Below are 27,090 nucleotides of genomic sequence, written 5' to 3' on the forward strand. Positions count from 1 at the left end.
TTTGAACTTGGTAAGAGGGAGATTTTGAAAGAAAACTGGGGTATTGATTTTCCCCTTTGAGTTACATTGAAAAAGAGGAGATTGTAGACAGGAGACAGATAAAATAAAGCCCATTTGAGCTTAAAAACATTGGACGTTTCCTGGCTGAATCGGGTCTGTTGGCATGTATGGTTGTACTACCATTGCCTCTTCCTACTGCCCACAATGGTCTATTACGTTGCCACAGCCTCTCTTGCAAGTCCTGTATTGTTGGTGTGTTGCCCCTGCCCCCCTTTCCACTGCCCTCCATAGTCTGTTGTGCTGCCACGACCCTTCCTGCCTGCTCAGTGTGGTTAAATTGTTGCCTTTGCACCCTCCTACCTGCCTTCAATTTTCAGAGTCCGTGCCCCTGGCCTCTGCCTCTCAACAGTATCCTAATGAACAACTAGGAAGCTAACATTCTATATTTATTACAAAAGTGTGGAACGCCTGACGTCATCTTGATGTAATCAAAACTGTAATACCTAGAGCATTTCCTTTAGAAATTACATATATGAGAGGGTCTTATTGGCATCAAAATTATGGTTAGTGCTCTAAAAGACTAAAATAAGGACATATTTTCTGAGTTTTCAAATAGCGAGAAAGCACTTTTAAATAATTTGTTACCTTTATGTTTTTTTATCCAGTTGACCACTTGATTAAATGTTGCACTTAGGGGAGAGGATGTGGTGTTACTTCCAGAACTGCAGACTTTGCAACTGGGGAACCAGGTTGGAGTTTCTGCTCAGCTCGACATTCTGTGATTCTGGTCAAATCACTTAGTCTCCCCATGTCTACAACCAAAATGAATTTGTTCTTGTGTGATGTAACCAATGCTCATGTAAAGCACTCCAATACCTGACAAGTCTGCACTATATAACACTGCAAAAACACAAAATAATAAGTGTTTTGCACACTTCTGTCATTGGGCTACATTTGGGCTACATCTGGGTGATTTTGGGCTACATTTGGGCTCTTTTGTCTCCGGTGGCCATCTTGGGAGATTTATTTGTTATGAAGTTTCCTAATTTCCTCATGTACTGCAGTCTTCTCAGTAGGAAATGCTTTCAGTTTTTTACTTTGATTCCATCATGAAGGTATTCAGATATGTCAAACATTTGCCATAAATTCTGAATGTTAGCACTCTAGTTGCTCATTAGATCACTGTGGTAAAACTACTGTTCACCATGGAAGGCTGCTCCTGGTATTAAAAGTGCATGTTTCAGTCTGCATGTCAGAATTTTTTAATGAAATAGAAGAGGATTTGAGAAGTCACTCCAAATGTGCCCTCATTTTCTTTCTTCAGCATTAATCATAATTTCTATGGCAAAATGAACCCCCTCATTGTGTTCCTTTTTAAATTAAATGTTTTAAGTGTTACCAGTTTATTCCAATCAAGATGGCTTCAGGTGTGCCATACTTTTGTCATAATGAAGACAGTAAGCGCTCTAGTTGTTTTTAAGAACACTCTGGGATATTCTGTCATTGGGCTATACTTGGGCTACATCTGGGTGATATTTGGGCTACATTTGGGCTCTTTTGTCTCTGGTGGCCATCTTGGCAGACTTATTTGTTATGAAGTTTCCTAATTTCCTCATTTACTGCAGTCTCTTCAGTAGGAAATACTTTCAGTTTTTTACTTTGATTCCAAAGGCAGTCAGATGTGTCACACATTTGCCATAAATTCAGAATGTTAGCACTCTTTTTGCTCATTAGATCACTGTAGTAAAGCTACTGCTCACCAGGGAAAACTGCTGCTGGTATTGAAAGTGCATGTTTCAGTCTGCATGTCAGAATTTTTTAATGAAATAGAAGGGGATTTGAGAAGTCACTCAAAATGTGCCCTAATTTTTCTTTCTGCAGCACTAATCATACTTTTTATGGAAAAATGAACCCCCTCATTTTGTTCCTTTTTAAATTAAATGTTTTAAGAGTTACCACTTTAATCCAAGCAAGATGGCTTCAGGTGTGCCATACGTTTATCATAAGTAGGACTGTTAGTGCTCTAGTTGTTCTTTGGAGCACTCTGGGAAGCTGCAGTAGAACACAAAGGAATCAACTGACAGTCTCTGCCCTTGTTAGATGTACATGTTTTACTGAGAATGTCAGACTTCATTCTCACATGACTGAGAAAGATAATGTGAATTTACAGAAAATAAACTCTCAGTTTAGCTTATAGATCACCTTCCAAACCTCTGTGGGAAAACCATGAGAAAATATTTTTCTCTCAATCATGATATCCCAGCAGAAGGCTTTTTCACATGGTGAAATCACCTTAGAACATACCACAATTCCTAAAATGAGTATGGTACCATCAACAAATGATTTATAATGTAACTAAAGTCTTAAAACCTTCTATTAACTGCAATGCTTTTTAATGAGGTGCTATCATGTATATTGGTCCCAAGATGGCTGCCAACACTTCATGGATGAAGTGCTGACAGCCAATCAGATCTCAGGATGAGATGTGTGGTTAGGCTCCGCCCACATTTATATATGATTTTACTTTTGATTTTCTCAGGAACTACTGAACAGATTGACACCAGACCTGCAAAAGGCACATCCCTGACCTGAGGACTACTTCTCTGCCAAATTTCAAGTAATTCTGTTCAGCCGTTCGGGCTGTACCTTGGACTAAAGGTCCCTATGGAAAATTGCATGGGGAAAACGCGTTTTGGGACCCCCCTTTTTTCTCAGCCCCCGCTTGACGAATCCCCCCGAGACTTTCAGGGTAGGAGCGGAGCCGAGCGCCCCAACTATTTTGAAAATTTTGCGAGGATTCGTCAACCGGCGCCAAAGTTATCCCAAATAGAATGTTGCAGATTTCCTATGGAAACACGGTCCTAACTATAACTATCTACTGGCGACCGCCAGTAGATAATATATAGATATATATATCCAAAAGAAACTCTTACAACACGTGGAAGAAGAGCACACACTCGAAGAATGTAAGGTAATGAAGCATTTAATGTCCCATAGGGTCTCCTCCAACCCGGCAAACAAGCCGCGTTTTGGCTGTCACAGCAGCCTTTTTCAATCTGAAGGGCGCCAAAATTTAAAAAGACATTTATACTGTGAAATAAGCATAGACGTAGACGACATATGCTAGGTCCTATTTAAAGTGATAGATACCCTAATGGAATAAAACACATTCATTAGCTTCAGGAGACATGCTTTAACAAAAAGCTGAATGTGATAAGTAATGGAGGCTTGCATAATATATTGTCAAACATTATGTGACTGCATCGTGCAATCCGACCGCTGCAATGTGAATACATTTCACGCACTCCACTATTATTCAAAGGATGCATCAATTACCAGTATATTGAGGACATCTTCTAAAAATAATCACATATTCATAGAATAGTGCAGATCCTACAGTTGTGACTCATAAAATATTAACAAATCATGTTGCGTGAAAAACGTCAGAGAAAAGAATTCTCCATGCAGCTCCTTCCTTCACTGTCTTAGAAACGGAGCCACTGACAAACACACGTAGAGAAACTGAGCAACATTGAGAACTGTGATTCCGAGTTGAAATAATGGCCATAGGTGCAAAGGGAACTTGTACTCGATAACGTCTCTGTCCAAATGTCCAAATGCAACACACAGTGTGTATTTTGGCCCATAAATGTCGGCATTTGAGCTGCATGTAGATTTCAATAAAACTATGAATCCCATACTGACCCATTATGCACAAATGTAAATCGAAATGTCACATGGTCTCCGCTGAAAATGAAACACGCAAGGATAGCATATAAGTCACTGTGCGGCTGTAACCACGAAGCTGTCCCTGTACTTGTTAACCTTCTGGGAGTGCGTCTCAATCGTGGGGCAACTCTTTCTTTCACATATTACGGGCAAGTCCAGGTTGTGAGATGCACCGCCGCACTGCGGACCTGCTACTGTTGTAGTGACAGCGGCTTTTGGAGCAGGAGGTTAGGTACGGTGAAAGGATTGGGAACCATGTTTTTAAAATCACTGTAGAACTGAGACTCCAGCAGCCCACATGGGAACTACTTTAAGGACATCCAGTCCCAGAATGCTATTATATCACCTAAGCCCGTTTTTTACATAAATAATAGTGAAGATACTGGGAGCCATGTTTGCTGGTGATCTTTGGTGTAGCACTCCTTTGATGAAGGGCGTCGGCACGAAACGCGTTGGAGCAGTGGTAACCACAAAGCTGTCCCTGTACTTGTTAACCTCCTGGGAGTGCGTCTCAATCGTGGGGCAATATATATATATATATACTTGTTTCCGATTACTGCCCCTCCGAATCTACCATCCAAGCATATCGGGCGACACAGAAAGACAGCACACATGAGGGTTTAATCATCAGTGATGTCATTTGAGATGTCATCAGTGATGTCACTGACCATGTCATGAGTGATGTAATATGGGACATCATCAGCAGTGCATTGCAGGGGCGCGTGTTATAGTTAGCTGAACTAACTATAACGGGGGATTTTCACTGGTTTTGTACGAGTGAAATGTCCAACTAACTATAACGCCCCTGAAACCTATGTTTTTTTCAGTGAATTGCTAAGGTTTTTTAAATGCTAATTTCTAACTATAACGTGCCTGAAACCTATGGTTTTTTCAGTGAATTTCAAAGGTTTTCTAAATGCTAATTTCTAACTATAACGTGCCTGAAACCTATGTTTTTTTAAGTGAATATATAAAAAGAATTCCCCAACCTCCATGTGATTGAAGATTCAGCACTCGTTTTCATGGGGTTTCTCCCGTTTATTGCCTCTGTTACATCATACACTCGAACATTACAGGGATGCGTTTCAGCAGTCTCTCTGCCTTTCTCAACCTGCTTATGCGCCATTTTGGTGTTTCTTTTAAAGTTCACAAAGTAATAAAAATAGAGGATGGCGCATAAGCAGGTTGAGAAAGGCAGAGAGACTGCTGAAACGCGTCCCTGTAATGTTCGAGTGTATGATGTAACAGAGGCAATAAACGGGAGAAACCCCATTAAAACGAGTGCTGAATCTTCAATCACATGGAGGTTGGGGAATTCTTTTTGTACATAACTGGCGCTAGCGGTACCGCCATTTTTCAAGCACCACCAGCGTTCTGGCAGCACGCCAGTTTACCGCAAATTGGATTTTTGATATATATATATATATATATATATATATATATATATATATATATATATATATATATATATATTTATATTTATTACCTTCTGGCGGCCAGTAGGTAGTTATAGTTAGGACCTAGTTACCATAGGAAAATCGCAACATTCTATTCCCAATAACTTTGGCGCCGATTGACAAACCTTCGCAAAATTTTCAAAACTTGTGGGGTGCTCCGGTCTGCTCCTATCTTGAAAGTTTCGGGGTGATTCAGCAAGCAGGGGCCCGAGAAAAAGGGGGGGTCCCAAAACGTGTTTTCCCTATTCAATTTTCCAAAGGAAATTTTAGACACGGCTACAGCCCGAACTGCTGAACGAAATTACACCAAATTTGGCAAAAAGGTAGCCCTTGGTTCAGAAAGCGACCTTTTTGTTAAATGGTGTAAATCCGTTCAGTAGTTGCTGAGAAAATCAAAATTAAAAAAGTTTCGATACCTATGAGCGCGGAGGATCCGCGCACCCAACAGATTAGGATCCGTGCACCCTGCCGATCACGAGCTGCATTCTAATTGGCTCTGAACACTCCAAACCAGGAACTGTTGGCAGCCATCTTGTGCCTCGGTAGAAGCGAGGCACAAGATGGCAGCAAAATGAAGGCAGAAAACAAGAAGAGGGGGCAGGGTTGAAACACCTTGAACCCCTAGTCCTGCTTAGGGGGTCCCACAAGGACCTCCAGGGCTAAAAAAAAGTATTTTTTTTTTAAAAACACAGAGATGCGTGCTGGGTGCGTGGATCCAGCCACGAAAATGAAAAAAATGAAGGTCCCGGGGCAGAAAAGCAAAAGTATGGGGGGCCTCAATCCCCCACACTGCCCCAGGGACTGCCACCCCTCGGGGCTTTGTTTTTTAACGTGGGGGGTCATTCAAGCCCCCTCCCGAGCCCCGGGTACCGCCACCCCCTGGGGCTTTTATTAATATATTTGCAAGGGGGCTAACGGCCCCCCCGCTGCCCAGGGGACAGCCACCCCCGGGGCTTTTAAAACAAAAAGAATTCCTGTGTGGGGGGGGCTGGATAGCCCCCACACAGCCCGGGGACCACCACCTCCCTGGAGCTCTAATTATTACAAATGGGGGGTCCGTTATGGACCCCCAAGCCCCGGGGACCACCACCTCCCGGGGCTTTGCTAATGTTGGAAGGGGGGCCGCACAGCCCCCCTCCTGGAGCCCTTGATGGCCCTGGGGACCACCACCCCCTAGGGCCGGCTCCTGCAGTGTCCCAGGGTGCCCATCCCCGGGACACTGCAGCTCCCGCCCTGTCATAGCAAACTCTGGTTTGGATTTTGGAAGAGAGAGCTGGAAACCTGCTCTCTCTTCCAAAATTCAAACCACATTGCTTTTCCACACGGGGAGCTGCATGTCAGCAGCTCCCCATGTGGAAAAGCAATGCCGGCTCCCTAAGGACGGGGGGCCGGACCGTGGGGGCATTGGGGCTCCTCTCACGGTCCCCATCATTGTGTATAGGCCCCGGGGGATGGGGTCCCCGGGGAGAATAGAAATTAGTGGTAGGAGCCAATTTTTTTGGGCGGAAAAATTAGGAGTCGCGACTCCAGCATGGTGCTCAGTGCGGCACCCTAGTGTGAACGCGCTGGGTGCGCGACTCCCCCAAAAAATTGGAACACAAAAATTATTAAAAAAATATATAAATATATTAAAATAAAAAATAAAATAAACAAATAAAAAATATTTCACTTTGAATATTTTTAAAAACATTTTTTTCCATTTTTTATTAAGAATATATAATTTTATTTAATCATTTTTTAAAAAAAATAAACAATTAAAAAACTGTAGAAAATCAGTATCAAAGAATACATATAACTATTATTACATATAAAAATTATCATTTAAAAAACCTTTGAAATTCACTGAAAAAACCATAGGTTTCAGACACGTTATAGTTAGGAATTAGCATTTAAAAAACCTTAGAAATTCACTGACAAAACCATAGGTTTCAGGGGCGTTCTAGTTAGCTGGGCATTTTACTTGTACAAAACCATAGAAATTCCCCCGTTATAGTTAGTTCAGCTAACTATAACTCGCGCGCCCGCAATGCACTGCTGATGACGTCACATATTACATAACTCATGACATGGTCAGTGACATCACTCATGACATCACTCATGACATCTCAAATGACATCACTGATGACATCATCCTTGTGATAGAGTGGCAGACCTCCTCTCACCCTAATATAACCTTTGATACACACACTCACAAATAGAAACTAACATTTTCAAAACAATAGACATACCAATACTACTTACAACACACATATTCAGTAATTCCAAGATCTACACACACATCCACTCATTCACCAACAGTCCTATACATTCATTCATACATGAACTCACTCATCAAATGTACTCATACACCTATAGATCCTGTTACACACCAACACTCATAAAGTTACTCACACACATGCAAAGTATCAAACATCCCTTTACTTGCATAAACAGTTATACACACACCGCCACACTTACTTTAACAAAAACTTACACATACTTAGGTGCCAATTCCGATCCGGTAAAAACCGGGTACGAACCGTCGGACGGAGCCTTTTCTCCGTCCGACTCGTACCCGGTGCGAAATCCATCCGAAAATGCAAGTACGATTCATACGGAAACACCATTTCCGTACGAATCGAACAAAACACCGACCGAACAGAAACTAAACACAATTCCGATCCTGAAAGGCGCCGACGTGACGTCGGTACGCATCCAGCCTACGTTTCACGAACCAGGAAGTACGATTCGAACCGACGTCATCCCGCACGGAAAATATTTACCGGCTGCCAAAAGCTGCCGGGAAATCAGGACGACACACGCAAGGAGCAGCTGGACGCGACGAACAGACATGGACCCGAACCTACGTGCCATCCCTGCCCTCCTAGCAGTCCACCTGGCGTACAGGAACCGACGCAGATGCCGCAGAAGGTCAGCACAACAACCAGGGGCAAAGGGGGGGGCAGGGGCAGGACCCACAACCCCAACACATGGTACCAAATCACACATGGCCTGGACATACCTGACCATCAGGGCCTGGTCACTTCCAGGGGGTGGGGGCGAGGCCAGCAACGCAAGCGTCCGCCACAACGGAAGTGGATGGTCACGCGAACCGGTACGTACCCTACCCAGGCCGCAAGAGCGTGGGTACGGAACGTACCACGCGTCCCCCTACGTCACTCCAACAATGGCGGTACGGCCCATACCCACGTCAGAAATGCCTTGGTACAGCTCGTACCAGCATTGCTGGGGTCATGTAGGGGTATGCGTGGTACGACCCGTAGCCACGCCCCCAAGGCCTGTGTACGGTGCGGACCCCACGGCACCGCAACAATGGGGGGACGCACCGTACCCACCCACCAAAGGCATGGGTACGGCCCGTACCCAGGCACGCAGAGCGTGGGTAGGGGCATGTACGGACCGTACCCCCACCCGTGGAAGTACGGCCCGTACCCCCACCCGTGCATGTACGCCCCGAACCCCCACCCGTATATGTACGCACCCAAGCACCACCCGTGTATGTACGCCCCGAACCCCCACCCGTGTATGTACGCCCCGAACCCCCACCCGTGTATGTACGCCCCGAACCCCCACCCGTGTATGTACGCACCGAACCCCCACCCGTGTATGTACGCCCCGAACCCCCACCCGTGTATGTACACACCGAACCCCCACCCGTGTATGTACACACCGAACCCCCACCCGTGTATGTACGCACCGAAACCCCACCCGTGAATGAACGGACCGAACCCCCACCCCCCCCCAGCCGTGTATGTACGCCCCGAACCCCCAGCCGTGTATGTACGCACCGAACCCCCAGCCGTGTATGTACGCACCGAACCCCCACCCCACCCTGGTATGTACGCCCCGAACCCCCACCCGTGTATGTACGCACCGAAACCCCACCCCACCCGTGTATGTACGCCCCGAACCCCCACCCGTGTATGTATGCACCGAACCCCCACCCGTGTATGTACGCACCAAACCCCCACCCCACCCTGGTATGTACGCCCCGAACCCCCAGCCGTGTATGTACGCACCGAACCCCCAGCCGTGTATGTACGCACCGAACCCCCACCCCACCCTGGTATGTACGCCCCGAACCCCCACCCGTGTATGTACGCACCGAAACCCCACCCCACCCGTGTATGTACGCCCCGAACCCCCACCCGTGTATGTACGCACCGAACCCCCACCCGTGTATTTACGCACCAAACCTCCACCCGTGAATGAACGGACCGAACCCCCACCCCCCCCCAGCCGTGTATGTACGCACTGAACCCCCCCCAGCCGTGAATGTATGCACCGAACCCCCACCCGTGTATGTACGCCCCGAACCCCCACCCGTGTATGTACGCACCGAACCCCCACCCGTGTATGTACACACTGAACCCCCACCCGTGTATGTACACACCGAACTCCCACCCGTGTATGTACGCCCCGAACCCCCACCCGTGTATGTACGCACCGAAACCCCACCCGTGAATGAACGGACCGAACCCCCACCCCCCCCCCAGCCGTGTATGTACGCCCCGAACCCCCAGCCGTGTATGTACGCACCGAACCCCCAGCCGTGTATGTACGCACCGAACCCCCACCCCACCCTGCTATGTACGCCCCGAACCCCCACCCGTGTATGTACGCACCGAAACCCCACCCCACCCGTGTATTTACGCCCCGAACCCCCACCCGTGTATGTACGCACCGAACCCCCACCCGTGTATGTACGCACCAAACCCCCACCCCACCCTGGTATGTACGCCCCGAACCCCCAGCCGTGTATGTACGCACCGAACCCCCAGCCGTGTATGTACGCACCGAACCCCCACCCCACCCTGGTATGTACGCCCCGAACCCCCACCCGTGTATGTACGCACCGAAACCCCACCCCACCCGTGTATGTACGCCCCGAACCCCCACCCGTGTATGTACGCACCGAACCCCCACCCGTGTATGTACGCACCAAACCCCCACCCGTGAATGAACGGACCGAACCCCCCCCCCCCCAGCCGTGTATGTACGCACTGAACCCCCCCCCAGCCGTGAATGTACGCACCGAACGACCACCCGTGTATGTACGCACAGAACCCCCACCCGTTTATGTACGCCCCGAACCCCCAGCCGTGTATGTACGCCCCGAACCCCCACCCGTGTATGTACGCCCCGAACCCCCACCCGTGTATGTACGCCCCAAACCCCCACCCGTGTATGTACGCACCGAACCTGCAAGAAGAATGGTGTGTGCCAAACACCCCCAGCAGTGCCCAGACATAGGAGGGGTGGGTGCAGAGTCCTCCCAGCAGTGCCCAGACACAGGAGGGGTGGGTGCAGAGTCCTCCCAGCAGTGCCCAGACACAGGAGGGGTGGGTGCAGAGTCCTCCCAGCAGTGCCCAGACATAGGACAATATACCCCATCAACAAGTTCAGTGACCAACAAGGGTGATACCCCAGATGCAGGCGGAGCCATCGCTGAGCCAGCATGGCTATATTGAACGGCAACCCTCACACATCCAGGAAATGTAGACACAGCACAGCACAGCATTTGGGAGACACCCTGCAGGGAAAATGGCCTGCTCCACAGAGGATGGAACACACCTTGGGACAATGTCACCATACAGTGAGAGCAAACATGACCAAATACCATTGGCAGAGACCTTTGTGATGGCACGCAGATGGCAGGGTACACCCCATGAGCAGCACACTCCAACATTTCACAGACCCCTAACACATTATCACCACCCCAACGCAGGGAGCACCAGCACCAACAGCAAGTCCAGGAAAGCATCAGTGTGCAAAACCAAAAGAAAATGCTTTATTCAGCAGGAAAATATCTCTGAGAAAATGTCCACTATGTACAAGGGCCATGGGCCAGCCCAGCAGCAAAGTCCGCGGGGGGGGGTACACATCGGGACGTGTGTCCCCTAGCTTGCCTGCACAGTTCACAAGTCCATTTCATCCACAGAAGAGGGGGCATCAGGGGGGAGGGTGGAAACAGGCACCGCAGGGACAGGAGAGGAAAGGGTAGGTGTTGTGGGTGCAGGGAGGGATGATTCTGCCACAGGGGGGGTGCCAGCGCCAAAGGTGGAGGACAGAATGGCGCTGCACACGTCGGCAAGTTCCCCAGCGACTCCCCCGCACCCAATCCAACCACAGGCCCCAAGGAGGGGGGGGGCAAAGGGATGGGTCGCAGCGCCACTGGGGGAGGGTGTGGACAGGGTGGGGGACTCAACTCCCCTGGCCGGGTCCCGCCTCCACCGCTTGCGGGGTGGTGTCATCCTGGGGCTGGGGGGCACACTCGCAGTGGATGATGCTGTCACCGACTGTTGGCCAGGAGAGCTAAGGGGAGTGGATTTGGAGGGAGTGGGTTGTGTGGAATGCGGACTCCCACTGTGGCTGCGTGTTCTACGTTTCCCCCCCGACCCAGTGGGTGTGCCTTCCTCACCCTGTGTGTGCGTGACAGGAGGTGTGCGCTTCGACTTCCCTGGTGGTGTGGTGCCTGTGTCTGTTGGGGTGCGTGCACGCTGACGTCTGGATGTGCGTGTGACAGGCACGGGAGTGGGAATTGTGGATGGGGCAGGGGTAGGGGGGGGGTACGCAGCGCTGCAGGAGATCCAGTGCTGCAGTCAGTGTGGAGTCTATGGACCTCAGCAACTGCCGTTGGTCAGACTGCGCAGCCGACATGCCCTCCATGTATGCCTCCATCTGGGTCAGCACCTGGGTGTGGGCATGGAGGACATTTAGCATCGCAGTCTGACCAACCTGCAACTGCCTCAGGATGTCCACAGACTCCACACTCACCGCAGCAGTGGTGACAGGGGCAGGGGGTGCGGTGCCTGGCAGGAAGGAGACATGTGGGGACCGAGCACGGAGGGAAGGGCCACGAGCATGTGGGAGGCCGGTGATGGAACCTGAGGTGGCGGGGGGATGTGGAGGGCTGCCATCAGCTGGGGGGGCAGACTCCGCCACCTCTTGGAGCTCAGCCTCGGACCCGTCTGCGTCATAGTCTGTGTTGGCAGTCGACAGGTCCTCTGCCTCACTCCCTTCGGCCTCCGTGCCACTCCATGTGCCAGACAGGACAGCACTGCTGGCACTGGTGCTCAATCCCTCCTCCCGGTCCGTGCTAGTGTCTCCTTCCGTGTCCCCCGGCGATGCTGTGGGCAAGGTGAAGAGACAGGAGATAATCAGACACCTGTACACATATGTCACATGAGTCAAATATACATAGGTCACATTGCATAGCCTGAAAAGCAACAGGAGGAACACCTACAAAACAATGTACACATGTAGGCCATGGAACACATAGTTTTTCGACCCACCATGCCACTGAGACACAATGGAGAGCATGACACAACAGCAAATCACTGCACCTGAAATTTTACAGAGGAGCCAGCCTCTGGGGACAAATGTGCACAGCACCTGCACCACACTGCGTCGTCAAAAAGGGATGAGCATGAATGATATACATTTACTCTTGCCGCATGCTGCAAAGGCAATACATGAAACCAGGCCAAACATGACTGGGTCACTGCACCTTGAGCGTATGTCCAGTCAAACATCACACACAGGCTAAACCCAGCAAGGAGGATGAAGCTCCTGACATGTAGGCCTTGTACGCACAAACCACCCACACCTGAGACAATCTCATTGAGACGGAGAAAGTATGTACACCTCTTACTCTGGGATGAAAACACATGGCCTCCACTAATTAATGACTGTACACACACAGCCCCTGGTGGGCATGTCCACACATCATTGACAGGCAAACATCATCAGATTGTCTCAACAACACACACAGGTAATGCCCACTGTGAGTATGCACAAGCAAAATGGGTCCCCCTGTACAGTGGACACATGTAGCAACCTGTCGGTCCTAACAGTTGAGCCCAGGGTACAATGCCACCCTACCCAACCCATGGCGAAGACACAGTGAATGGCCATATTGTTGGATGACGCACATGATACCTAGGAAGAGGTGCCCCAGGGCACAGTAGTGCCCACACTCCTCCATGGTCCAGGATGGACATGACTGCAAATTAAGCAACCGTCCCTGCACTTAGCAGGCCTCCCACTCAGGCACATCATGTCAGAGGGCACACAATTGGACATGCATGCTGGAAGGCTGTACAGTTTGGAGACACACCCCTATGTCGTGATTCACAATCAGTGCCAAGTGACATGGACACCACAATGACTGAAATTGGCCATGGCACACGCAAGGTCCCCAGACCTGTGGCACATCACCCCCACACATGATGCTGATGGCATAGGGCACCTGCATGAACTGCCTGCCTAAATAACCTTGTGCAAGAGTGGCTACAGACAGACCAGGGAACACATGGCAAGGAGGGGAAGGGAGGGAGTGAGAACAGCACTGTGCTACTTTGTTGAGAAGTTGACGCACTGCACAATCAAACCCTGGCAGTGTATCCATGCAACTGCACACTTACATTGGCTGGGGACACACAACTGACACACATGTACCTACCCCCTTCCTGCTGCTGCTTCTCCTGTAGGCGCCTGTCCATATCGGGGAAGACCACCGCCAGCACACGCTTCTGGATGTGGGTCAGACGACGGCGCCCACGGTTCTTACGGCTCACAGGTGAGTCCCCCAGCAGGACCCGTGCAATCCTCCTCGTCCAGCACCGGATGTCCTGCCAGCGTTTCCTCACCTGAGACAGGCTCCGCCTCCGACCCTCTGTACCCCTCACGGCACTGACGGCTTCCCTCCAGATCTCCCCCTTGGCAATGGCGCCTACCTGTGAGGATGCAAAAGTGAGAATACATTAATCCACATGAGCAAAGACACAGAGACACACATATAGAACAATCCTCTTTATGAACAGGCCATGGTATGCATGCAACTAATTGCACCTTTGTCATAGGGACATTATCCACTGTGGAAGGCCAAATGCACTACGTGCCATTGAAAGTACACGGGTGGCATGAGGGGTACCACACACTCACTGACCAGGGATCACACTGTGCCTCACAGGCTACACCAGGATTATGTACAGCACCTCACAGCAGTCACCTGCCCCAGCACACTGATGCTACCTCAGCAGAGTACACAGACACACACAGGTACAGGACAATCACATGGCATTGCCAACTGCGGGTACACACCTCACTCTGCCCATGTGCCAGTAGACGGGGGGTGTCACAGGTGTGGGGCTGGCTCAGCACGGCATGCACACAGCACTGCTTCCTGCTCACATCGGATGGCCAGGCTATATCCATCCCTCATGCTGCTTGTGTGCAACACTCCCCATATGCACTCACCCACATGACAGGGAACTTACACACACACCAATGTGCAGGGGACGAACACGGCCTTTGGACACTCACAGCACAGGTACACTGAACAAACACACATCCATGGGTACTGACACCTGTCACACTGGGGGGAACACAGGATCACATCAGGACTGTGGTAACAACATCCCCAGGAGGAGTATGCAGGCAGAATGTGGCATGCACCTTGCATTCATTGTCACAGTAGGCACTATGCAAGTGAGGAGTGCACACAGGAAACACAGCATGCTCTGCATGGGTGACATGAGGCCTTCCACACCCTGGGACCCACTCCAAACAACAGTGCATGTCTGTCACACATGGACACAATGCCAGAAGTCACTGTCACACAAAAGGGGCACAGTCTAAGCTAGTGGAGTCTGCACTCACCTGAACCCCTGGTCGACCATACAGGCTCTGGAACTGTGGGAGGATCACATCTATCAGGGCAAGGTTCTCCTCCTGGGTGAATGGCTGTGACCTCTCCACAGTCCTGGACATGGTGCCAGAGGAATCACTATCAGCAGCAGTGGTCATGGATGAATGGATGTGCAGGCAAGTGCTCTCTCATGGGACCTGGCTGCCTTATATATGCCTGGCTGGCCTGTTCATGTATAGGAGTACAGATTGATTGGTCAGTCACATTTGCATCCTACGTTTCATCCAATCCCTTCAAACCTACCCCAGTGTGTGGCTTTGCATGGTTTCAGTTTTGATGATGATGTCAAGTCAACATCCACATTGCAACAATGTAGATTCTTTCAAACTGACTTCTGCTGGGCACCTGGTGCTCAAATTCAAAAATCTAACTCAGTCTCCATGGCAACCATCATGCATTTAGGCCCTTATACTTGTCCCTCATGTGTCCCCTATGTGTTTTCATACATTTACACACAGGTACGGTGCGTTCCACGCCCTAGGGCACCCCACAAGCAGTGATACGGACCGTACACGCGCTTGTACGGTCCGGATCACAATATGGGCGCTGGCGTATGCGTACGCCACAGTAGTACGGACTGTACACGCGCTTGTACGGTCCGGATCACAATATGGGCGCTGGCGTATGCGTACGCCACAGTAGTACGGACTGTACACGCGCTTGTACGGTCCGGATCACAATATGGGCGCTGGCGTATGCGTACGCCACAGTAGTACGGACTGTACACGCGCTTGTACGGTCCGGATCACAATATGGGCGCTGGCGTATGCGTACGCCACAGTAGTACGGACTGTACACGCGCTTGTACGGTCCGGATCACAATATGGGCGCTGGCGTATGCGTACGCCACAGTAGTACGGACTGTACACGCGCTTGTACGGTCCGGATCACAATATGGGCGCTGGCGTATGCGTACGCCACAGTAGTACGGACTGTACACGCGCTTGTACGGTCCGGATCACAATATGGGCGCTGGCGTATGCGTACGCCACAGTAGTACGGACCGTACAAGCGCGTGTACAGTCCGTACTACTGTGGCGTACGCATACGCCAGCGCCCATATTGTGATCCGGACCGTACAAGCGCGTGTACAGTCCGTACTACTGTGGCGTACGCATACGCCAGCGCCCATATTGTGATCCGGACCGTACAAGCGCGTGTACAGTCCGTACTACTGTGGCGTACGCATACGCCAGCGGCAATATTGGCCCAGGGACCCTATACACGCACTCCGAGCGTATGTACGGTGCGTTTCACAACTGTCAGTGGTGACAGTGTGGAAATATGGATTTTTCTGGTCAGTTATGTCCCCTATCTTGGACCCCAACGGTTCTATGTGCATGTCACAAGTACATGTATGTTCCCTCCAGTTCCAGTTATGAAGACGCAAATACATGTGCGTCCACCGTTAACATGTCCTCTTTCAGATCCGCCATGAATGGGCCGGATATTCCATTCCTAAGTACAAAAGGCCACCGCCTTTATATGGTTCACTTATGCCATTTTTACAGTCCAGGCAAGTAGGCCCTGATTCTGTCATCAAGCTTTTCTTGCTTTCTGTCTCTGAAGCTCCAGTCCGAGCCTGCATCTGTGACCATGAACTTTGTCTCATTCCCTGCGCGGCTCACGAAGCCTGACATCAGCTTGCTGCCTGCCAAGAACTGTATTTCACCTTCGAAATTATCTGCTCCGATCCCTGCCCAATGCATTCCTGTCTAGTAGTTTCAGTAAACATTCTTCCAGCTACCGAGCAAAGGCCCGGCTTCTCTGTCTTCATGCAAGTAATTCATAGCCCTGTTACTATGGAAGATTCCTGCCCTCGCATCTAGTGTAGACACTTAGACGCTTGTACACGCACTAACAGTCAGTATAGTCAGTATAGAATAAGATTCTACTCTAAGAGACCTCTCTTTTGGATAACATAGTTCTTTAAACATAGGATGTTAGATATGATTTGGGATTAGGTTGACTTGACCCTCCAGACTTCTGTCGCCACATGTAGAGCTAAATGTCAAGTCCCCTTCACCCCCTAGCTGCACGTCAATCACACGTCATGCTGCTGCGCGCGCATCTCTGCCAAGTATTTCTGCTGACATTGCGAAATTCTTTCATGTAACCGCCCTCTTATGACATCACATCTGATGACGTTCTTTAAATCACTCCCAGTTACGCCTATTTTTGCTACGCACGAATATATTATCCATACTATCAATTGTTACGCCTCTTGTATTTGCTTCACTGTAATGCCTATTGTATAAAAGTAATTGATTGTCAATAATGTATGTACTTCACTTCCTGAACCTTCGTGGTGATGGAACCTGGAGCAACCGATTATAATCGACCATTGGAATAAAGCCCATTCCGAACCTCTAATACCACGGATTCTGCCTCTTATTTACTGAGCTATTTTATTATGTTTCTGTATCAAATTAAGTCCCGGTAATTAAATTATTTACCACAACAGGCGGCACACAGACAGGAATGGAGCGGTCAGGTATTGCCAAGGGTGGACACCAATGCATTGTCTGTGCAATACCACATGTGTGTGACACAGGTGTGTCAGGATGTGATGTGGCACTTTACCCCTGAGGTGTGGGCAAAGCACATGTACGATGAGCTGTGTACACATGTCGTGTGTGATGGTGCGCATTGTACCACACATCCCCTGCACTCCTTTGACATGTGTGCATGTCGTACACACTAGTGGAGCCATGAGTCACTTGCATGTCCCAGTCACGGACACCCGCACCTGTCCCCTGATGCCAGGTACACGGAATATTACACATGACATGTGTATGGCTGCGTTGCACGCTGCAACCATGTCATGTGTGTGGCATGTCTTTCCATGATTTTGCTGTAGGTGTGTGGTCCAATGCATCAGCAGTTGCTGCTGCCAACATGTGTCTGTGTGTAGATGGCCATGGCACACTGTTCCGCACACCAGCCCACATATGTGATTTGCCATGAGGTGTGTATGTATGCAACTACACGGAGTATCAACACAAGTACATATCCACATGCTCTCTATGTATGTTCTGTCTCGACATGTACTCCTCCAAGGCAATGTGTGTGGCCTGTCCTATTCCTATGACATGTGACCAGTGCATATCGCATCCAACAACCTGTCTGTACCATACGCATACTACTTCTGCACATGTGTGGATGTCTGTGAATCCTGTGATGCGTGTGCATGTTCACTTACACTGGCCCACAGCTAGTCTCATGCCATGTCATCGTGATCTTGCCCCCCTCCGTTAGTGGCTGTCCCTTGGTGGGAGTGTCACCTGACTGGCGTACGTGTCCAGGAAATGTGGCACAGACCTGACTCAGAATGTGGCATATGTGTATTGGCTGTGTAACATGTGCTCAGTGCATTGACAATGTCGTTGTACAGTGCTCACTCTTCGGTGTTCCTTCCATTTCACTGCAGGGCTCCGCCTCTCCCTCGACGTATGCCAGACATGGCTGCCCTGCATGAACGGGACTGTATACGCCGCTACAGATTCAGCCAACGGTTGATTGATGAGTTGACTGGCCGGCTGGAAGCACAACTCCTCCCGCGCCACAGGTATCCCAGTGCACTGACACCCAAGTTGAAGGTGATGGCAGCCCTACATTTCCTTGCCACGGGTACGTTCCAACATACCATTGCTGATGTCGGGGGCATGTCCCAGACGATGTTCAGCCGTGTTCTGCATGATTTCTTAGAGGCCATGTTGGTTCACCTGGATGAGTACATTAAATTCCCAATTCGTGAGCAGTTGACAGATGTCAAGCGTGAGTTCTATGCCCTGGGAGGGATGCCCCATGTCATTGGGTCCATAGATGGGACACATGTTGCGTTGGTACCACCACAGGCACAGGAGGTGGTGTATAGGAATCGCAAACATTATCACTCCATTAATGCCCTTGTGGTGTGTCTGTCCAACATGGTGATTTCACATGTCTGTGTTCGCTTTCCAGGATCAGCACACGATGCCTTCATCATGAGGCGTAGCAGGCTGCCTGAAATGATGCTGCAGCTGCGGAACGAGCGAGCATGTATTGTTGGTGGGTAGACTCTGGCAGTTCAGTGTTTGGCGTCATCTTCCAATCTCACTGCCTGTGCTGACACACTTCTGTCCATGATGTTTCCTTGTAGGGGACGCTGGCTATCCCAACATGCCATGGCTGATGACGCCTGTCCGCAACCCCAGCACGGCTGCCGAGCACCGCTACAACAACGCACATGGGCGGACCAGGAGAGTCATTGAGAGGACGTTTGGACTTCTGAAGAGCCGATTCCGGTGCCTCCACAAGACCGGCGGAGCACTCCCATATGCCCCGGTGAAGGTGTGCAAGATCATCATCGTCTGCTGCATGCTGCACAACATGGCAGTGGAGGAAGCTGTTCCACTCATACTGGATCAAGATGACCAGGACCATCCACCCGTGGAGGATGAAGGCCTTGGTGACGGGGCAAGTGATGTGGAGGAGGAGGAGGCTGTGGAGGACATGCGGAGTCGGCTCATACGCAACTTCTTTGCTTAGTGGTGAGTTCCAGTGTCTGAGTGTGCACGCATTGGGCCGTGTGTGGCATGTGTTGCAATGTGTGTGTCCATCTGCATGTCTGCCAAGTGAGTCAGTGGTGTGTATTGAAGTGTCACTCGAGTGATGGCGCAATGGAAGGATGTTGTCTGAGGGTCATCATTGTCACCTGTCATGTTGACAACATGATACGTGTTGAGTACATGCTTGCGGATGTGCTCCTTTGGGCTGACTCCTTGTGTGTCTCTCTTCCACAGGTCCATGGGCATGCTGTCTGCTGGTGGCATTGTTGTGCTCCTGCTACTCCTCATGAACACAGCAACATGTGCTGATTCTGCGTCACATGCACGGGCAAGTTTTGAAATCTCCTTAGGGTAAGGGATGCCTCACGGCGTTTTGGGTGTGTGAATTGTTTGTAGTCTGTGTGCACTTCTCCGGTTCATGTGTGTTCCATTTGCATACATGTGGATCCTACATGGGGAACATGACATGGGGCAGGCTTCACCTGGAGCCATGGTCAGACTTGGTGACTGTCATGTGGCAGGGGATTGGGGATTGTGATGAGGCCATCATTGTGTGTAACACTGACCTCGGAAACATACAGGTTGCACCGGGTTGACATGGTGTGTGATTGCCCCATCAGGGCCTCAATGGTGTATAGCGGCCTCTCCGTGGCAGCAGGGGGTGTTTAGCTGTTATCCGTCACTTGTGTGCCAGTTCAATGGAATACCAGCATCTGTGTTGCAATGGGGGGTGCCAGTGTTGCTCCCACATGTTCATCCATATGACCTGTGTATGTGTTGACAGAGTATCATTGTCATTCCAACACACATGACTAATAAATTTGTCACTCTGTCTCCAAGGTGCCTCTTCCCTGTCAATGGTGGCCTGTTGCCACTGTGCGTGCGGCATGTCTGGCATAGTTTTCAGAGGGGGTGCATATGTGTCTATGTGTAGAGTGACAAGATGCTAGGGGTTTGTCAGGGAGTGGGAACTGTATTATGCACAAGATGCACAGTTCCATCCACCTCAAGGCAAGAGAGACCATCCCCCAGGGCAACTACAACATCCGTGTCGAATCCTACCCTGCAGTCTACGGACATGTGCCTTACGACTCCCATGATACTTGTCCATATCCGGAGTGCATCTGCACAGCTCTGCTACTGCGTCGGGCAACCAGGCCACATCAACGTCCAAACGGGATGGGGGGAATGTTTCACAGCCAGCTGCAGGATGACCTTCTCGATCCACGCCCACACTCATGATGCAGCCCACAACCCCAACACAACCATGTGGCACTGTGATCCAAAACTGCATTCTGGCATCTCCATGCATCCAACCTTGGGCTAGCCACCATTCTCAACATCCGCCTGACGCAAGCATGCAGGACATTGTAGGGACACATGTCTAGACATACCTGGGAGCGGCAAGCCAGGTCACTCCACATGATCCCTGACCTCTGCGCATGACTGTTGCTCCCCTGAATGTGTCTGTAGCCACAGTTGTGCGGGAACCACTCAGCTGGTTGGGCCCAGCACAGGTGAGTATGGTACTCCATGTCTGTATCAGATGATACATTGGGACCCATGTGTGTCCTGGGCAAGACTGTGACCCCACGGTTTGGATGGTTGGAGTTAATTCTGAGATCAGGCATGCTTTGACTTTACGACACACACATGTATTGTAATAATGCAGAATCACGGAATCATCTTGTAAGTGTGATTAATTTATTTGTGGTGGGGTACGGGTTTGTGGGGATGACAAGAGGTGCACAGCGGGAGTGTAGAATCCAAAGTTCACTGGGGGAGTTGGTATCCTTGCCGTTGCAAAATGTCAGAGTCCATGCCACAGTCTTCGTCAACATAGGTCAGACAGTGACCAGCAAGTCCATGTGGCAGAGAATGTCATGTGCTGCTATTGGGCCAGAGGGCCAGGTGCCAGGCCAGGTGACCTGGGAGATGGTGATGTTCTGCTGACTCTCACAGTCTTTTTCGTGGACGACCCACCTTCCTGCGGGGACCCTCGGAAGCAGGCCGTGACGATGTCTGTGACGCTCCGTCGGATGAATCCTCCTCCTCCTGATCCCTCCCTGTGTCTGGTAATGGCCTTCGCCTGGTGCCACAGGGAGGGTTGCCCATGTTGTCGGCAATCCGACGGAGTACACCGGTCATTTGGGTTTGCACCGCCACGAGCTCAGCCTGTCTATCCTCCATCCTTCCTTGGTGTTGCAGTTGACAGGCATGTTGCTGGGCCTGCAGGGTCTTCATCTCCTGGAGGGTCCCCTTGATGTCATTGAGGGTGGACGCAATCTGGTCCATGCCCCTGGTGTCACGCCGGTATGTATCCAGGATGTTGCTGACCTGGGACACTACCGGGTCCTGAGCTGCCTGGTCAGGTTCGCGCCTCCGCCGTCCTCCACTCCCGCCACCCCTGCCCACGTGCACCTGGCCTGCCGTTGTGGGTGCATCGGGTCTCCAGGACCCCTGAGGGATGGCATCTGCGTTGCCGTCTGCCTCCTCCTGGGTGCCCGGAGGACCGTGTCCCTCCTGGGCAGACTGGCTGGGTGGTCGTGTGCGGGCAGGGCTCCTGGACGTCTCCTGGGATGTGGCAGGATTGGGGGTGGTGGTTGGCACAGTTGTACCTGACACAGGTGCTGCAGGTGGTTGGACACCAGAGGGGCCAGGTTGGTCTGGGTCATCCACGGAGTGGTGAGAGTCATCGCTGGCGGTGGGGTCCTCATCCCGCGGAGCCTGGTCCTGTGAGACTTCCCCCCCAGTGTTGGGGGGTGTTCGTCGACGTTGACCTGTGTGTGAGAGAGACAATGTTAACAGTGTCACATGTGGCATCCATGTTTCATGCATTTCTGATTTGGCACTCTTCCTCTGGGTAGTTGGATCTGTCTTGCATTCCTCTCACAGTGCACTTGTGCATGGGTATGTCCCTTGGCCACAGCTGTCAGGGCTTTACGCATGTGTGAGACACAATCTTAGTTGATGCATCTATTTGGGTACACAGTCAGCAGTGTGGTGTGCGGGCGTAGCGAGCCATGCAGAGGCGCCTTACGTGTTGCACTGTACGTGGCCAAATGGTGTTTTGCCAAGGCAATTTGATGTTGCAGGTAGGGGAATGAAGCATTTGTGACAGGGTTCTTACCGACACAGTGGGTGGGTATACTGGGTGTGTGGTTTGGTCTGTGCCTGCAGCACGGATGGACTCGTGCACAGATTGACACATGGACCGGTCTTCATCTACGGAAGGGGGGGTTTGAGGCACTGCCAGACCTGGTCTGCATGCACACAGTCCACCGGCTGACGAGTGGACATGGCCACACCACCCAAGGGTGATTTAGTCTCCCTGTGTCTCCCTTCCTCCCTCCCTCTGTCACCCTCCTCCCTCCCTCTGTCGGTCTCCCTCTGTCACCCTACTCCCTCCCTCTGTCTGTCTCCCTGTGTCCCCCTCTGTCTCCTTCCCTCTCATTCCCCCTCTCCCTCCCTCTCTTTGTCACTCTCTGTCACCTCAGGCCAGCTTCCTGGGCACACACAGTTAGCCGGTCTTTGAATGGCCATTGGCTTGTTCATGTGAGTTAGTCCCTGTTCTCCGGGCACCCATTGGGCAGTGTGTCTGAGTGTAGGCTGCTGCTGTGGCGGTGTGTGCTGAGACTCTATCAGAGCGATGCAACTTCATTGTCTGCTGTAATGTGCAAATTGTGCCTTCAGACCCATGTCATCCTGCATGGCAGCCACCATTTGCAGGCAAGACAGTACTGTGTGGGTACACACAGTTTGTATGGCTGTGCCCTGGGCCATATGGGCTGAGGGCATTGTTGTGTGCTTGTGAGTTGCTCAATGTTAGTTTTGATGCCCCCACTCCCAGCATCGACCACATCCTGTGTTGTGTTGGTGTTTTGTGTGGCCTGTGACTTGGCATGGCCCTGATTGATGCATGGGGCATTGAGGCGCTAGTGGCATGTGTGTGTTTGTGGAGTGTTGTTGTGTGCGGTGGTGGCTTGGGGGGGGTGGCATGCATGATTGATTGTGTATGGCATCCCCCCCATGTGAGGTGAGTTGTTTGTGTACTCACCAGGGTCTGGGAGTCCAGGCAGTCCGTGTAGTCCCTCCACCGCCAGCGTGGACATCACCTTCTCCTCCCAGGGATGGTATTGTACCGGTCTGGGGGGCGGCCCTCCTCCAGTGATGTTCCCCTGGTTGTGATTGTCAGTCATCTTCCTCTTGACCGTCCTCCGCAGATCGTACCACCTGGATTGGCACTCATGCCTGGTCCTTCTGGTGGTCCCAACAGCATTCACAGAATCGACAATCCTCTGCCACATGGCCGTTTTTTCGGATATGCTGGTCTGTCTGACCAATGTCCCAAAGAGCTGTGGCTCGACAAGGATCTCCAGCTTCTCCTTTGTGAACTTTGGATTCTTGGTGGTGGACATGGTGTGGGGTGTGGGTGTGGATGGTTGTGGGTGTGTGGGTGTGGTAGTGGAGATGTGTGTGTGAATGTGATGAGGGGGTGTTTGTGTAGGTGGTTGTGTGAAGGTATGCAAGTGTGAGGTTCAAGTATGGTGGTGTGGGTCGTCTGTGGGCTCTGGCAGCAGTGGGTCTGTTGCAAAGGCTCATGGTTTGTGTGTGTGGTCCATTTTTATTGGTCCATTTGTGGGTGTGGCTGTGTTTGAAATTTGTGTGGGTGTGTTATGAGGAGTGATTGAGTTTTGGGCCTCTGTTTGGCAGTTTGGCAGTTGCAGGTGAGTGTATGTGATGTTTGTGGGGTTGTTGGGCATGTTTGGTGGTGTGGGGAAACTCTAATTGACTCTCCTTGTGTAAATATGGTTTGTCCTGGTTCAGTACGTGTGTTTTTGGCGTCAGTACGGTCCGTACATGCACTGGTGGGGGTACGGTCCGTACATTCCCTGGTGGGGTGTGGGTACGGCCGTACATACACGGGTGGGGGTTCGGTGCGTACATACACGGCTGGGGTGGGGGTTTGGTGCGTACATACACGGGTGGTGGTTCGGTGCGTACATACACGGCTGGGGGGGGTTCGGTGCGTACATACACGGCTGGGGGGGGTTCGGTCCGTTCATACACGGGTGGTGGTTCGGTGCGTACATACACGGCTGGGGGGGGGTTCGGTGCGTACATACACGGGTGGGGGTTCGGTGCGTACATACACGGCTGGGGGGGGTTCGGTCCGTTCATACACGGGTGGGGGTTTGGTGCGTACATACACGGGTGGGGGTTTGGTGCGTACATACACGGGTGGGGGTTTGGTGCGTACATACACGGGTGGGGGTTGGGTGCGTACATACACGGCTGGGGGGGTTTGGTGCGTACATACACGGGTGGTGGTTCGGTGCGTACATACACGGCTGGGGGGGTTCGGTGCGTACATACACGGGTGGGGGTTCGGTGCGTACATACACGGGTGGGGGTTCGGTGCGTACATACACGGCTGGGGGGGGTTCGGTCCGTTCATACACGGGTGGGGGTTTGGTGCGTACATACACAGGTGGTGGTTCTGTGCGTACATACACGGCTGGGGGGGGTTCGGTGCGTACATACACGGGTGGTGGTTCGGTGCGTACATACACGGCTGGGGGGGGGTTCGGTGCGTACATACACGGGTGGTGGTTCGGTGCGTACATACACGGGTGGGGGTTCGGTGCGTACATACACGGGTGGGGGTTCGGTGCGTACATACACGGCTGGGGGGGGTTCGGTCCGTTCATACACGGGTGGGGGTTTGGTGCGTACATACATGGCTGGGGGGGTTCGGTGCGTACATACACGGGTGGTGGTTCGGTGCGTACATACACGGGTGGGGGTTCGGTGCGTACATACACGGCTGGGGGGGGTTCGGTCCGTTCATACACGGGTGGGGGTTTGGTGCGTACATACACGGGTGGTGGTTCGGTGCGTACATACACGGCTGGGGGGGGTTCGGTGCGTACATACACGGGTGGTGGTTCGGTGCGTACATACACGGCTGGGGGGGGGGGTTCGGTGCGTACATACACGGGTGGTGGTTCGGTGCGTACATACACGGGTGGGGGTTCGGTGCATACATACACGGCTGGGGGGGGTTCGGTCCGTTCATACACGGGTGGGGGTTTGGTGCGTACATACACGGGTGGTGGTTCGGTGCGTACATACACGGCTGGGGGGGGTTCGGTGCGTACATACACGGGTGGTGGTTCGGTGCGTACATACACGGCTGGGGGGGGTTCGGTGCGTACATACACGGGTGGTGGTTCGGTGCGTACATACACGGCTGGGGGGGGGTTTGGTGTGTACATACACGGGTGGGGGTTCGGTGCATACATACACGGCTGGGGGGGGTTCGGTCCGTTCATACACGGGTGGGGGTTTGGTGCGTACATACACGGGTGGGGGTTCGGGGGCGTACATACACAGGTGGGGGTTTGGTGCGTACATACACGGGTGGGGGTTTGCTGCGTACATACACGGGTGGGGGTTGGGTGCGTACATACACGGCTGGGGGGGGTTTGGTGCGTACATACACGGCTGGGGGGGGTTCGGTCCGTTCATACACGGGTGGGGGTTTGGTGCGTACATACACGGGTGGTGGTTCGGTACGTACATACACGGGTGGGGGTTCGGTGCGTACATACACGGCTGGGGGGGGTTCGGTCCGTTCATACACGGGTGGGGGTTTGGTGCGTACATACACGGGTGGTGGTTCGGTGCGTACATACACGGCTGGGGGGGGGTTCGGTGCGTACATACACGGGTGGTGGTTCGGTGCGTACATACACGGCTGGGGGGGGTTCGGTGCGTACATACACGGGTGGTGGTTCGGTGCGTACATACACGGCTGGGGGGGGTTTGGTGCGTACATACACGGGTGGGGGTTCGGTGCGTACATACACGGCTGGGGGGGGTTCGGTCCGTTCATACACGGGTGGGGGTTTGGTGCGTACATACACGGGTGGGGGTTCGGGGGCGTACATACACGGGTGGGGGTTTGGTGCGTACATACACGGGTGGGGGTTTGGTGCGTACATACACGGGTGGGGGTTGGGTGCGTACATACACGGCTGGGGGGGGGGTTTGGTGCGTACATACACGGGTGGGGGTTCGGTGCGTACATACACGGCTGGGGGGGGGTTTGGTCCGTTCATACACGGGTGGGGGTTTGGTGCGTACATACACGGGTGGGGGTTGGGTGCGTACATACACGGCTGGGGGGGTTTGGTGCGTACATACACGGGTGGGGGTTCGGTGCGTACATACACGGCTGGGGGGGGTTCGGTCCGTTCATACACGGGTGGGGGTTTGGTGCGTACATACACGGGTGGGGGTTCGGGGGCGTACATACACGGGTGGGGGTTTGGTGCGTACATACACGGGTGGGGGTTCGGTGCGTACATACGCGGGCGGGGGGTGGTGGGGTGTTCGGCACGTATGCGGGCACATGTCTCCATGGTTGCTATGGGAGTTCGGTTCGGACGGTGTTTTTTGCGTACGGTTGTGAAATGGGGAGGACGGGAGGGATCGTACTTGCGCTGTCGGACTTTATTTTTCCGCACGGTGGGTTTTTCGACCGGGGACATGTCGGTGACTTTTCCCGACCCGAGGACGTGTGGGGAAATCTTCCCAATGCGATTCGTATGGACTTTTTTCCGTTTGAATCGTACTT

The sequence above is a fragment of the Triturus cristatus genome, chromosome 1_1, assembly GCF_964204655.1.
Source record: "Triturus cristatus chromosome 1_1, aTriCri1.1, whole genome shotgun sequence".
NCBI lineage: Eukaryota > Metazoa > Chordata > Amphibia > Caudata > Salamandridae > Triturus > Triturus cristatus.